The sequence below is a fragment of the Trichosurus vulpecula genome, chromosome 3 (genome assembly GCF_011100635.1).
Source record: "Trichosurus vulpecula isolate mTriVul1 chromosome 3, mTriVul1.pri, whole genome shotgun sequence".
NCBI classification, from domain to species: domain Eukaryota; kingdom Metazoa; phylum Chordata; class Mammalia; order Diprotodontia; family Phalangeridae; genus Trichosurus; species Trichosurus vulpecula.
In genome coordinates, this window is record NC_050575.1 from 216,278,237 (window position 1) to 216,294,674 (window position 16,438).

The window sequence follows — 16,438 nt, forward strand, 5'->3', positions numbered from 1 at the left end:
ATTTCACAGAGACTCCGGACATGAGGGTCATTCAGCCAATCAATAAGCATTTATTAAGCACCTGCTATGTGCCAGGCACTATACTAATAGGTGGGGCTACAAATGTATTTTTTAAAAAGTCCCTCCCCCCAGGGAGCTTACAATCTAATAAGGGAAGAAGACCATAAGCAAAAGGAAGCTGAAAAGGGGTGTGGCGGGGGTTTGCTGGAGAAGGTAACCACTATCAGGCCATGGTGAAAAAGTCAGAGAAGTCCCAAGTAGTTCAACCAGGTAAGAAATGAGATGTGCTGACCTGGGCGTCCTCCTTAAAAGTGGGTTTGGGAGTTCATGGTTCAGATGAACAGAGAGGGTGGTGATGAGGTAGAATACCAAAACTGATAGGATCTCATAGGATTTCACGATTTTCCCAATAATAATAAGGGTCAATGTTTATTTTCCAGCATAGTCTAACATAGTGAAACAGGCTTCCCTCTGTCCCTATGCTGGTCCCAGTGGCCATATCATATTGTGCTTGAGACTAGTGATTGGTATGGTGAAAAGCACACCCCATTGTACGTCTAGGTGGCTTACCCACTTAGGTGGGTTATGGGTGGAATTTGTTTAATCCCAAACTACTTTTCCTGCCTAGCTACCTGAAATGTTTCTGGGCTATATTTGATCACCTGTTGACATAGAGGAGGCAAGATAATGTTAATGGTAGTCTAAGATCCTACCTGAACTGAATTATTAAGGGAAATTGACTATAAAAAAATTATACAGTGTATTATAAGAGAGGTAGCATTCCTGAAAGGATAGAGGGCCAGCTTTGGAGTCAGGAAGACCTGGGTTCAAATCCCAGTGCTCATACTTATCTCTGTGACCTTGGATAAGTCACTTAACCTTGCTAGACTTCATTTTTCACATCTGTAAAATGAGGAGATTGGATTAGATGGTCTCAGAGTTCCCTTCTGGCTCTAGATGGATGATCTAAATTACAGGCAAAGTGTCTACTTGTTTAAGGGGAAGGAGTTTCCGTATTAGAAGTCCTTCACATTAATGAAATCACAAGTCTGTATTTAAAAAAAAAGATGACCAAGCCAAGTGGAATTTAATTTCTTAAGTTATTTGCCATTTTGTATATCTGTGCCATGGTTCCCTTTTATTCACCTGAGTAATCAAAATTTTGGGGCAGCTAGGTGGCAAAGTAGATGGAGTTCCAGGCCTGGAGTCGAGAAGACCTGAGTTCAAATCTAGCCTCAGACACTTACTGGCCATCTGCCCATGTGACCCTGGGCAAGTCACTTACCCCTGTTAGCCTTGGTTTCCTTGTATGTAAAGTGACCTGGAGGAGGAAATGGCAAACCACTCCAGTAGCTTTGTGAAGAAAACCCCAAAAAAGGTCACAAAGAGTCTGACACAGCTGGAAAAGAACTTGAAAAATCAAAAATTGACTCTTGATTCCATTAATCGATTGAAACATGATACTCCCAATACTTCTAAGGGAGTCTGGAGTGAAATCAGACTATCTTAATTGGGAAATCTATATACAACTTCCTCCCTTCTCTCCATCATCTCTCCATCAATTGCACATTCATACTCATGCTCCTTTATTAGAGAGTAAAGAATGATGGTTTTATTCTGCCTCTACCCCTTCTTTCAAGAGTGAAAATACCTCTGGCTTACCCACCTGCCCTCCAGCCTTCTTCACTATGTGCCACCCCTTGCAATGGAGATCAAGAGTTGAGGAAGTTTGAGGGAAGCAGAGCTGGGCGTGACAGTGGCTGCTTGTAGTACCTGCTGCTGTGGAGGCTGCACAGCTCAGAAGTTCTGGACAGCAGTGGGGCTAAAGTCAATCAGATGTGCATATCAAGTCCATGCACAAGATCCACGCACAAGGCATGGATGGGTTGGGATTTGCATCGTTGGAAGGAGTATCTACACTGATGAAATCACTGATCACAGAATCATAGATTTAGAGCCGGAAGGAAACCCAAATGTAATTTAATCCAACCCCTCCATTCTACAGATGAAAGAAGTGAGACCCAGAGAGATTAAGTAATTTGCCCATGGTCACATGGCTAGTAAGTGTTAAAGGTAGGATTCAAACCCAAGTTCTCTAGACCCTGAGTCTTGTACTTCATCTACTATACCAAGGGCCCCTTCAGTTAGCACAAGACTGGAGATTTTTTCAGGAGTCAGTGCCGAAGGAGTTTGGCCTGCATGTCAATAGATGATAACTGCAAACAACTGTCTGGCGGTGAGTGAAAGAGCAGGGGGCAAGCCCAGTTGTCTGACATTCAGAAGCTGCCCTCCTGTTATCTTCCCCTGGAAAGATTCTCATGGAGGTGCGTGCTCCAGCATGAACTCAGAGCAGCTGTCAACGGCTCACAAACTCTTGGGCTGAAAAATGGTTCCACAGCAGAGACCAGGTTGGAGGAGACAGGGAGAGCTTGTTTGTGAAAGCTAAGTATCTGTGATGGGCTAACTCCACCCCCTCCCTTCTCTGCCCTAGATGTGGAATTACTAACTCCAGGGCCGAGCAAGTGGAAATGCCTTTACCCTGTGGGAGTGTGAACATTTCTTATGTTTAGCGATTCCGGCTGTAAAGATTTTTATCCCATTACAGCTAAATGATGAGTAAAGAGAGAGAAATGATGACGATCTTTTGCAGCCACTCCAGCAGCGTAAATACCAAGAAGGGAGAAAAATGTTCGGACATTGGGCCAGCGCCCTTTCATCTAGAAGGATGAAAAAGAGCAAGGGAAAATGTCTTCCTGGTGAGATGTATTGGACCGTGGAATTTCCCCTCTAGGCAAGTGATGGGAGCCCCACTGTCTGAATCATTTAACTCCAGGCTGGACGAAGGCCTGGAGAATATGCCCAAGGGAACCACTACACTCCGATGTGGGGAGAGGTAGTGAGTGTGGAGGGGGTCTTACCTCATGGGTCATTTATAGCTCTGATTTCTATTACTCCTGAGCTTTGGTTCTGAGTCTGCGGAGACTACCTGCTTTCCCACAATCAAAAAACAAAGCAAAACAAAACAAACAAAACACCGGAATCTGTGGGGCAACAAGGAAGTTGTGTTTTTGTTTAACCCAGATAATGATCCCTTTACTTCACGGGATTATAGACCTAGAACTGGAAGTGACCCCAGAAGCCATATAGTCCAGTCCCCTCATTTTACAGAGTATAAACTGAGGCACAAGGAGTTTTAAGTGACTTGCCCAAAGGCAAGAATCAGAGGCAGGATTTGAACTCAGTTTGAGCATTCTCTTTGAGCTCTGATTGCAGAGCCAATGTTCTTTCTGCTGCAACACTTTTGAAAGAACCATTTATTAAGCACTTATTGGGTCCTAGAAAGGGCAGCTAGGTGGATAGAGGGCCATGAGTTAAAACCTGTCCTCACACACTTACTAGCTGTGTGACCTTGGGCAACTCACTTAACCCTGTTTGCCTCAGTTTCCTCATCTGTCAAATGAGCTGGAGAAGAAAATGGAAAATCACTCCAGTATCCTCACCAAGAAAAACCCAAGTGGGGTCACAGAGAATTGGGGACAATTGAAAAGGCTGAACCACAACAAACAACATTGGGTGTTAAGTACTTTGTTAGGTGCTGGGGATATAAGACAAAACAAAAGTGTCCTAGACCTTGAAGATTTCACATTCTGCTAAATTCAAGCATCATCATCATAGTCATCGTCATTGTATTGTCACACATTTACACAGCACTTTAAGATTTTCAAAGCTGTACGTATATTATTATGTACATATATCATATATATTCTATCATTTGATCCTCACAACAACCCTATGAGAGGAAACTAAGGCTGAAAGCATTGAAGTGGGTTGCCTACAGTCACATAGCTAGAAGGTATCCCCATTGAAATTCAGACATAGGCTTCCTACACCATAAGTCCAGCTCTTTATCTACTATATACAAAATTAATGAAATACATTTCAGTCAGGAGCACTAATTCCCCAGAGAGCCAGTGAAGGCCTCCTTTAGGAGGCAGTACTTGAGCTTATCCTCAAAAGGGGCCAGGCATTCCAAGAGGTAGAGGCGAGGAGGGAGAGGACTCAAGGCAAAGACACCTACACCGGAGATGAAATGTTGTGTGGAGGGATCAGTAAGTAGGCCAATTTGGCTAGAACCTATTATATGTGAGGAGGAGCAATGTGTAATCAGTCTGGAAAAACACATTAGTGCCAGATGAGAAAGAGCTTTAAATGTCAATCTGTCTTTTATGCTAGAGGCAAGTGGTAGCCAGTTGAGTTTTTTGAGGAGGGCAGTGTGAGATAGACCTAAATTTTAAGAACAGCAAATTGGCAAATGAGTATAGGATGGGCTGAAGAGGGGACAGGCTGGATGCAGGAAGACCCAGTAGGAGGGCAAAGCACTGGTCCAGTGAAGAGATGGTGAGGACCTGAACTCAGTATTTGTAGTGTGAATGGAAAGAGGCAGCAGGTTAAGAGCAGCTAAAGAGGGAGTATTGGCAAGATGGCAACTGACTGGATGTGGAAAGTGGGGAGGTGGGGGCTCCCCTCCACACTCTCATGGCAGTCAGACTTTTTACATATTACTTCAGGGATGGCAGGTACAGCTGTTCAGGCCAGACAGGAGGAGGAATAAACAAAACACATGAATACTGGCTTTCATCCCACAAGATGAAGAGACATAAAAGACTTATATCTGGACCTCAGGTGAGCTTTGGAAACACATAGGATTTAGAAAAGTCACAACTAGGAGAATACCCTGATTCTTCCCTTGTCTCTGAGGCAAGGTCTGCTGCTGTTACAGATCTAGTCATTCACTGACTCATGCCCCTTGGAGCCCAGGCATGACCAGGGAAGAAGAGAAAATTAGCCTGGAGAAGCTCAAATCCATGAACATGTGGACATGAGCTGTGCTTGCTAAATTTAAGATACACATACACAGGTGTGCACACACAGACACATGCACACACACATACTCCAGAGTCATTTTTCAGATATGAAGCCACCAGGTTTTACACTGCAGATTTTATCCATCGACTCTTCTATTTTTTTTAACTCCTACCTTCTATACGGAATTGTCGGGAGAAGTATCACAGGATTTTAAATTGGAAGGTACCTTATATACCCATCTAGTCCAGGGGTTCTGAACGTTTTTGCGTCATGGACCCTTTTGGCAGTCTGATGAAGCCTAAGGACCTTTTCTCTGAATAATGTGTTTAAATGCATTCAGTAAAATGCATATTATTTTAAAGGAAACCAAGTGTTTTGATATAGTTATCAAAATATCTTTTAAAGGCAAGTTCACAGACCCTAGAATAACAACCACTGATCTAGTCTAACCCTTTCATTTCACAGTTGAAGGAACTGAGGCCCAGGGCTAGTTACCATCGAGCTGGCAGAGGGGATTTCAGGCCAAATCTTCCAAATCCAAATCCTGTCTACTGACTCCCTTTTTAACTACATTGCCTCCATGGTTAACCCCAAGGAGGCTTTTGCATGGTGTGAGTTCAGAGGTCAGGGGCACTTCGCATGTCATATCAAGATATGGTACATTGGAAAGAGCCTTGGACTTGGAGGACCTAGATTCCAATTCTCCCTGTGCTATTTCCTATCAATGTGGCCTTGGTTCAATTTATACACCTTTAAACTGAGGGAGTGAGACTCAATGACCTCTAATCTAAGGTCCCTTTCAGCTTTGGATCTCCATCTCTATATAGGTATGAAGACATCTGGGAAAGGCTTGTTGATTGACTATTTGAAGCACTCATCACATTCTCCTTTACCTGACCCAGGCCTGTGTCTGCACAGAATCAAACCTTTTATTCCATAAATAAAGACAAAGCTAGAAAATTTCCTGAGATAGATAAGTAATGCACAGACATATTCATCCTAAGGAATGTGTGTCTCTGTTGTGGTTCAGAAGAAAGACTGATAGATTTTAAGTCAAGGGATCTGAGTTCAGATTCTGCCTGTATCATTTATTACCTGTGTGACCTCCGACCCATCACTCAGCCACTCAGTTCTCTTGACTGTAAAAGCCGTGGGTTAGATTAGATTGGACAGCTAGGTGGTGAAGTGGATGGAGCGCTGGGTTTGTAATCAGGAAGACTCATTTTTCTGAGTTCAAATCTGGCCTCAGACCCTCACTAGCTCTATGACCCTGGACAAGTCATTTAACCCTGTTTGCCTCTGTTCCTCATCCGTAAAAGGAGCCAGAGAAGGAAATGGCAAAGCACTCCAATATTTCTGCTAAGAAAGCCCCAAATGGGGTCACAGTCAGATACGACTGAAATGACTGAACAACAACCTCGAAGGTCCCTTCTCATTATAAATATATTATCCTAGATCTCTTCTTCTTCCACTCAGGCTGACTTCAGCCACTCCTTGACAGCAGATTTTCATTAAGGGGAGGCAACTAGACACCAGAAGTTATTGGAAGCTGGGGTGCAAAATTTCTCAATTTTGCCTAGTGCTGTCCTTGAGTAGAAAGTGCCAGCTAGGTATACGGAAAAAGCTGAGTGGGTTGCAGTGAATTAATGGAATATTGTATTTTACTTTGTCAAGGAAAAGACATGAAAACACTAAAGACCACTATAATATATCCCAATCAAAACAAGGCATATTTTAAACCTCACTCCCACCCCAACCCCTCCAGCCTAAATGAAAACTAAAGTTAAGAGTCGTTTTCAAATGAGAGTAAACTTATTTTTGAAACCCTAAAGAAAATACACTTATCAATATCTATCAGCAACAGAACAAACCTCAAACAAATCCAGAGAGTTGGGCATTTGCTCCAGCCCCAGGCTGACAGTGTGTTGGGGGTGGGGGGAGAATGAGGGGTGGGAAGAATGGGGAAGGGGAGCTAGAAAGGCCCTTTCTGCCGCTCTGACCTGCTTCACAGCCCAATAGGAAAGTGAAATCCTCAGGTTTCCCCAGAGCTTCTCTCTAAAGGAATGCCATGATACCATTGGCTTGTACAGAGTAGCACCCTGCCAACATCGTTCAGCTACCCACCCATAACAGCCATCTTTTGGGTGCAAATACTGACAGCTTCCCTTCTTCCCACCCCACCCCCCTTTCCCCACCTGCTAGCTCCCTCCCTCTCTCACGTGGCAACTTTGGATTCCTAACCACCATCCCCCTTCCTCCCCTCATGCCCACCCCTCCCTACAGCACCTGCTCTAATGCTTAGCTAATAATGTACTAGCCTTGTTGCTGTTCAAATATAGTCTATAAATCTAATTCTAATTTCCACACTAAGAAAATTGGAAGCAAATTTAATAAGCTCAGACCCCTCCCACATACTGCTTCTTTGCTTTTCTCTCAACATTAATGAGAACTTAGGGGGAAAAATGCTTTAAATCTCCCTGAGTGTATTCTCCTGTTCTCTTGAATGTCAGGGTGATGGGAATAAAGCTTGTTTTGGCCCATTTTTTCTCCTCTGTACTAAGGCAAGTGAGATTCTTTAAAATATTCCAAATGGATCAGTGATCAAAATTCTTTTTTAATTCACAAAAATATGACATGAAAATGGCCGTACTTATCTGATATATTTATCACAATTGTGGAGAAGATGAATTTTTTTTAATCTATCAAACAAATAGATTAAATGACAGAACAGAAAATAAATGGATTAGAGCTCCTTTCCAGCTCCAAATCTATAATAATGATTATATAAAAGTGGAGTTTCTGAACAACAAAAGTGATGCATACAGAATAAAAAATAAAGTAACAGATCAGAAAAAAATTGTGCTAAATGCTTCAATACTTTATATTTCAATAGATCTATGATCTCGCTGATTTAAGTACTTCTTCCAATGGTACAATTTATCCATGCCTTTTCATCTGGTATAATTCTTTTCCATGTCCTCTCATAATTTGTACCTCAAATATCTCCCAAACTATCTACTGTTCTCCAGGCATTTTAACATTTTGTGTATACTTGTGCAGCACACAAGTTATTAATCTATTATCCCTTGTTTTCATTATATGACCTGCCAACCTCCTTTTCTGATTATCTATTTTATGGATATCTTGCATACCACTTTTGAGTAAATCATCATTAACAAGATTACTGATCCTACTTACACTACCATATGTCTCTCAGTTGCCCTTTTGACCACCCACAATTTTGATTCTTCAGATACTATGGCATTCCATGATTTAAGGTATCATATCACTGGAAAAACGTTATTAAAGTCAAGTCTTCAAACATTTGTTAAATTCTTCCTACATGCCAGTTACTATGCTAGGTACTGGGGAAAAGAGCTCATAATAATGGTAGAGACAATATTCAAGCAATATTATATATGCATAAATATATATATATATATATATATATATACACATACACATGTGGGTATACATACACATACACATACATACAAACATAAATTTGGACATCATTTCAGGGGGAAGGCACTGGTATTAAGGGGCATGAGGAACTACTTCTTGAAAAAGGAGGGATTTTAGCTGAGACTTGAAGGAAGCCATGGAGGAAAAAGGAGGTGGAGACAAAGAATAGCTTTCTAGGCATGGCAGCAGCCAGTGAAAATACATGGATTTGGTATATGGAGTGTCCTCTTTGAGGAATAGGAAGGAGGTCACCATACCTGGATTCTAGAGTATGTGGAAAAGAATCAAGTATAAGAAGATTAAAAAAGTAGGAAGGGCCTAGGTTGTGAAGGGCTTTTTTCTTGTTACCAGGGAGGAACTTTCTATCTTTGGAAATATAGTGCAATGACGCAAATATCTCTTTATCCTATTTAATAAAATGCTTCCTCAGTGTTTTCCCAAGATTTATGTACTACTGGACTAACTCAATAGGCAATCCATCCCACTACACATCATAATTTGGATGATAAGGCATTTTTTGCTGATTTTTTCCCTTGTGGATTGCAAGATCAATCTCTTTCCAGTGGTTTATCATTGTGGAGACCTTATGGTATTTTGTGTCCTGATGCAATGAGCAGTGTGTCATTCAAAAACAAGAGAATCTGGAGGACATCGCCATCTCTTGGGAAGAATTCCCCTTCCATTTGAACTTCACCTGAATCATTCTCCATGATAGCAGTGAATGTTTTAGTTTTTTTTAAGCATAAGTCTCTTTTACGTCTTGCTTGATGTTGCTTATCAAAGGACCATTAATAAACTGGTTGCGACTATCAAGGAATATTCTATCATATTAAGATATGTACAGGAAACACCACGTTGGAAGAGAACTTTTAAGGCCGATTATTTTTTCTGAGTCAAATATTTTTTCCTGATCAGTAAACAAAAAACACAGTTGGATCTTGAATTTTCTACACCTTCCAGTCATCTGTGTGACTAAAGATTTGGTCTGCTGTAGAAAATCATTTTTGAAAACCTGAATAGATTCCCTTCTCATATTTTTATCAAGGTCACCCTTGATACGAGTATGATTCATTCTCTTTTAAAAAAAAATTATCAAACTTTTTTCCCTACTTTCTCTCCCCCATTGGAAAATAAAATAAAAACAAACCTTTGTAACAAATATGCTTCAAGCAAAACAAATTCCCACATGTTCAAAAAGTTCATGCCTCACATTGCAAATCTAGTCTGTCACTTCTCTGTCAGGAGGTGGCTATATTCTAAGTCATTAGTCCTTTGGAATCACAGATGATCATTGCATTAATCAGAGTTGTCTTTCAAAATTGTTTGTTTTACAATGTAATTGATACAGAATAAATCATTCTCCTGACCATGCCCATTTCACTTTAGATCAGTTCATACTAGTTCTACCATGTTTTTTTTCTGAAACTATCTCTTTCATCATTTCTTATAGCACAATAACATTACATTATATTCATATGCCAAAATTTATCCAGCCATTCCCCAGTTAATGGCCCCCCCACATAGTTCTCTGGTTTTCTAAAAAAAAAAATACCATGAAGATAAGAAGGTAGGTCCAAGGGTTGGAAGACATTGATGTTCACTTGATCATCTTTGGAGGTTTGGTGAGTAATGATACCATAAGTAAAATTTTTCCCAACTTTTCTACCTCTTCTCCTCTTTTGAATATCTTGAAAATTGATCCCTCGATGTTTACAAAGCTGTGCCATGCCCAGCATGGATTTCTTCTCTGTACTGGGTCTGCTCTAGCAGTTCCTAACATTCTTGTCTTTTAAAGAGTCATTTGTCTTCCTGCATCACCCTATTCCATTTATGATGAGAATGTTCATATTAACATGGTTCATTTCCTCCCATGGTATAGCCACTGGTTGTTGGATGAGGATCTCACATTGAAAATACCAACAGTTAAAAAACTGTAAACAAACAGTTTATTTAAAAAAATAAGCAAACATTTTGTATTCTTAGCCTATTTTAAAACTTTCCTGCCATTCAGGCACACTCGCTCCAGAGGCAGAGAGATCTCAGCACAAAACTAAGCGCCATATATTTTTTTAAATTTTTTCTATGTTTCATGGGTTGCCATAGACAAAGGATTCGTCACCTACTGACCAACTGGATGGTAATGAACCTCACTGTACTTACCTAGACTGGTCCTCAGCCAGTAGACAGTTTGTAGCCAGGATTGTAGTCAAACCCTTTCTAGCTGTGTAAGTCCTGTGTTCTCTTGGAATCATTTTGAGAAGCCAGGATCATTTCCATGCCAAAATAACATATATTAGCAAGACTTTTGTAGAGATTACAAGAAATAGACCTGACAAAAATCAAATTTCCCCAAATTTATAAGAAACTAGCAGAACAGCTTAAAAAAGACATTGATGAGCTGGAATATACATAAGGGGGGCAACTAGGATGTGAAAGACCTTGACTCCTAATAGATAGGAATTGTTTGAAAGGCAGGGCATGTGAAGAAGAGAAGACTCAAAAGAAGATATGAGAGCTCTCTTCAAGTATTTGAAGGCCTGTCATGTGGAAGAAGGATTAGGCTTATCCCACTTGGCCCTAGAAAGCCAAACCAGAAGCAAAAAGGTGACAAAAAAGACAAATTTAGGCTTGATATCGTAGAAAACAACAGTGATGATGACAACTTCCTAATAATTAGAGCTGAATATAATATAATGGTCTATATGAATATAATGAATATAATGGTCTGTATCAGAAGGTAATGGGTTCCTCCTCCGTGGAAGGCTCCACACAGGGGCTGTGTGGTTACTTCGGCATATTACAGTAAGGATTCTTTATGCATATGGGTTAGACTAGATGGCCACTGAAGTATCTTAGAGCTCTTAAGCTTAAGGTATCTAGAACATTGACTGTGGAGTCCAAGACCTGTATCCAAATCTCCCCTGTGACACTTATTACCTGTGTTGTGGAGGAAGCCAGGTGGTTTGGTGGATAAGAACTCTGGACCTGGAGTCAAGAAAACTTGAATTCACATCTGGCCTCTGATACTTCCTAGCTGTGTGACCTTAGACAAGTCACTTAACAAGTCTGCCTCAGTTTCCTCCACTGTAAAATGAGAATAATGATTATAACTGCTTCCCAGGGTTGTTGTAGGGATCAAATGAGACGATATTTCAAAGCACGTAGCACAAAGGACCTGGCACTCACGTGCACTTAATAAATAGTTATGTTTTTTCCTTCCTTTCTTCCTGTGTGATGGTGGGCAAGTCAGCCAACCTTTTTGGACCTCAGTTAACTTATAAATCAAATGGGGGGGGGGAGATACCACTTAGCTTCTGAGGTCCGGTCCAGTGGATCTCTGATGATCTAATTGATAAGTGGACAGTTCTTCAAAGAGGGAATTACCCATAAATATCTGAATAATTATCCAGATTCTAACAGAGAGAGAGAGAGAGAGAGAGAGAGAGAGAGACACTATGGTTCATGGTTCAGAGGCTAGAGAGCCAGCTTCATATACATATATCTGCATATGCCTATAAACACACATACACATGTGTGTATGTATCTGTGTATGTATTTATACAGCCTCTGTGACCCTTGGCTTGGTATAGGGAACTTCCTCCAGCAATGGATCCATAGGGCCAGATAAAGAAAGACAATAATAATGAGAAAAATGAAGGCTAAAGTGACTTTGAGGTGCTCTCTTTATATAGATTGAGTTGGTAAATTTAGCTTGATTTTTCTTTGAAACTGAGTCTTCTTATCTATCTGGGCTGGAAGTGCAAAGACCCTAAATGTGCTCTGGTACTTTGTAGCTGTCGTACTTTTAAGCGTGTGAAGGGATCTCTCTCAATGAGAAAAAAAGAAGGGACCTTCCTCCTTCTGCAGCTGGTTCTAAAGTGTAGGTCACCAAAGGAGAGAGTGAAATTTCTAAAAGAAATGGGTTTAGTGAAATGAATCTATGCCAACCTTTAATCCCAACTGCCTAGCCTGTGTCAGGAATAATTAGATCTTGTTCTCTGGAAGGAGCCACACCTGAGTGGTGTCAGGTTTTAGCTAAGGGAATCCTTTGTGACAAGACCATAAAGGCTTGGGCAGAGTAATTTGTGAAATTCAAGCAAGAAATTGAGAGGAAAAATACAACTGCCAACACAAACAGATGCTCTGGGTATGATGGGAAGAGGCATTGTGCCCACTGCCACATTAGGTGGAGAGTGATGATGCTCTCTCCCATGAGAAGCCTTGAGTTGGTTCTTGAAAGACGAGATCTTAAAGTAGAGGACTGATTACCAAATTCACGTGGAAGAAAGGGGATCCTTTAATTGACTTATTGGTGATCTTGATACCTTGAATAAATGTGAAAGGGAATCTTCATTTATACCCTGCAGAAGAAGAGGGTAACACCCTAGAGGAGGCCTGAAAGGGACAAAGATTTTGTGTCACCTGCCTGGTGGGGATATCGGGGGTGGGAGGATCATTTGTCTGGTGGGCCAGGGAACATTACATTGGTGGCACTACAGTGTAAGTCTCAGCATCTACATAGATACCAAGAGAGATTGAATGCAAGAGGCTTATGACTTCTTAACTACTTTGCTACATACAGATGATCCTGTCACATAACGGGGACTGGGGAGTGTATTAAAGGTATCATTATTGGCGCTGTGGCCCTGACGTTTCTGGTGTTGCTCTTGTTCATCATTTTTGGTTTACCTTGGGAGACCTACTTTGAACTTCCTCCTCCCACCCAATGGGCTGATTTTGTTTTCAGAAATTTTACATTTTTTGTTGTTTCTTCTTATTACTTATATTGGGTTTCTTCTCATTTGATGCTTATATTAGGCTTCTTCCTAGGGTCAGAAATGTTTTAGGGCTTTTTATGGGGTAAGAAGTCACAAGAGGATTTGGAGGACCTTGCCAGCAAGGGGTGGTGTGTGATATGTTGTAATAGGAATAACATTTACTTTACGTAGGCAGATAAGGTTTCTTTTTAAGGTGGCAAAAAAGGTATCTTAAGAATTTGGTTGTTCCAGAAGACTAAGGGTAAAAAAAAAAAAGCCAGCCTTATCGTTTTCCAAAAGTTTGGCAATTCCCATTGCCCTGTGGAATGTCATTATGACCTAATATTCCTGCAGTAGAGAAGGTAGAGATAGAGAGGAGTACCATCTGGTTTTTAGTAATAACATTTTTTAATACTTTGTTTTAAATCAAGTCTTTCTGATTACACTGCAGGGCCCAGGAAGGTTTCATTGCATCCTAATCTCAAGCCTATATCAGACTGCCCTGAGTTAGGGCTGGCCCATGATAGTGTGCCTTTCTAACATCCTTTGAATCAGCTAAAATTTTGATTCTTTTGAGGTGGCCCTGTTCCATGATTTGTTGCCATGGAGCATTAGTAGGAGAATATTGGTGATAAGTGTGTGTGTGTGTGTGTGTGTGTGTGTGTGTGTGTGGTTGTGAGGAATTTGCTATGACCGAGAGCACTATGCTGCTTCCCAAATGTAGTCCAACCCAATTTCTTCCCCATTGGAGGTCTTCAAGGAAGGGCCAGATCAGCATTGTTAGTGAGGGTTCTGTTCAGATTTGTGCTGAATTAGATAATGATTGATTTCCCTTCAGACTTTCAAATTCTGTGATTCTGCGGTTCTTCTTCATGTTCAACTCTGGGGCGAGCTCATCATTCATGTGTGAAGCCCCTCTAAGTGCATGGCTGGACTAACCCAACAGAAAGCCTCTCCAACTACATGTCATTGTTCGGGCGATATGTGATCTTCCTCCACTTGGTTTCCCTGTGGGAATAGCCAGGACAGTATCTTTTGAGCCATTACTGATCTCATTATCATCTATTATTTGAGTATATTAATACTACCCTCTCTTGTTCAGTCATTTTCATATTTATCCTATTCTTCATGACCCCATTTGGGATTTTCTTGGCAGAGATACTGGAGTAGTTTGCCATTTCCTTCTCCAACTCATTTTACAGATGAGGGAACTGAAGCAAACAAGGTTAAGTGACTTGCCCAGAGTCACACAGCTAGTAAGTGTCTGAGGCTGGATTTGAACTCATTTAGATAAGTCTTCCTGACTCCAGGCCTGGCAGTCTATTCACTGAACCACTTAGCTGCCCTATCCACCCTCTCTACCTCATGAGATTAGAATGAGAACCAAATGAGAAAGCACTTTGTAACCATAAAATATTAAATCTATATAAGCTGTTTTATTAATAACTAATAATAAATCATCACTACTATTAAAATAATCATTGTCATTAAAACAATAATCATTACTATTATTTATGATAATAGTAATTATATGATAATACATAATTAGAGTAATTAATAATTGTGATAATTATGATGATAATAATAGCCCCTTTTAACAGTCTTGTGATTTCATTAGTATAGGAAATTCCCAGTGAGAAATTCCTATACCAATGCAGTTTCCTCTACCAATGAAATCAGAAATCCAAGAAAAAATGCTGTTATTATTATTAGTAGAAAATGTAGTTTGATGGTCAGCATCCTTCCACGGGTTCAGGCCACTGGACAGATGACACCAACCCCTCAGCAGCAAAGATACTGACCCAGCAAGGCCATTACAACGAATAGACTCTGGGAGAAGCTGGAAAGAACACACTCAAACTCAACAATTAAGTTACAGATCTATTTTTTAAGTGGTCTTCATAGTAGCCCTGGTTGGCTACTCAATAAATATTTGTTAACTCACTGGTCCCATGGGTTGACTGGAGCACTTATCTCTTCCTCCACTAAAATTAGATCCCACGATTCAGGCCTGTCATCAGAATTTCCCGGAGGATGTAAATGATCTTTGCTCTCTTCAGGTCAATGGCTAGTGCCTTGTAGGGGGATACAATGCCTTTTCCTTTTGTGTGTTTTAAGGGGTCTGAAGTTCTAATTAAGCACCTTATTTTCTTTCAATAGATCCTACCCTTTGAATAGAAAGAGGGGGAAAAAAGAGACCAGACTAAGAGTCAGAAGAAATGAATCCTAGAGCCATCTCTAGTACTAAATTAGTTGTGTGACCTCAGGTGGGTCACTTCACTATCACGGGCCTCAGTATCTTCATCTATAAAATGAAGGAACAGGACTCAATGACTGCCCCCCCCAGGTCCTTTTTACTCTAAACTATGTGATTCTATTAACTCCTTTGCTTCATCGATGAGGAACGAGGATGTTTAGACAGGGCTAGGGGCTAGGTTTCCAGACTACTGGGCTAAGCATCCTTGACACCGCCTTTTGGTGACTCTTGCTTTCAGCACTGATGTAAGTATCCTCCGCACTAAATGGAAGAGAGGGCTGAACAATAGGCCGGTGGAACCGACACGAATGTCCAGCCAGCTCGGAAAACAGGAAGAAGAACCAGCAAAAAATGAGACAGACTTTTCTGAAGGAGCTCAAGGGTTTGTGCAGGAAAATAGTAAGAAATGATACTTGAAAGTAAGTTAGTGCCCCAGCGTGAAGGGTCTTGGAGAGCAATTTTGAGTTTGCTTAGTAGCTAATTGGGAGATATGGTAGGCTTTGGATCAGGGGAGTGACATAGTGTTTGTAGTTTAGGAATCCAAACATGGCATACAGGATCCATTGGATAGGGGAGAGACTAAAGGCAAGAGGTCGAGTGAGGAAGCTATTTTAATAGTCTAAATGAAGGCTTGAACTAGAGTGAAAGCAGTTGGTGAGAAGAGAAAATAAGCCTTTAATAATGTACTGGAAAGAGCACTGAGAGTTCCAGAAATACTTGACTTGCAGCCTTAGTTGTGTTATTGAATCACTATACATACATACATACACACACACACACACACACACACATAGGTTATTTCGTCTGTCTGAGATACAGTTTTCTAATCTGTAAATTAATAACAGTTACCATTTAGGTGGGATTTAGAATCTAAAATGTTCACAAAACCCTTTTTAACAAAGTTACTCTATAGGATTGGCAGGGCTGATAATTATGAACTATGCCATTTTACAGATGGATGAAGAAATTGGAATTCAGAGAGGTCAGATGACTTCCCCAAAGTCACTCAGTCAGTGACTGGCTGATTTGATGCGTCACCTCTATGCAGTGATCAGATGCACCAGGAGGAGCAGAAAGGAGGGAGGAGGAGGAA

General features: G+C 40.8%; 1 protein-coding gene across 1 annotated transcript in view; it reads right to left on the reverse strand.

Annotated features, from left to right (window-relative positions):
- The window catches only part of GALNT14 (polypeptide N-acetylgalactosaminyltransferase 14), a 327,705-nt gene that overhangs the window by 128,995 nt on the left and 182,272 nt on the right, over positions 1-16,438 (reverse strand). The window lies entirely within an intron of this gene.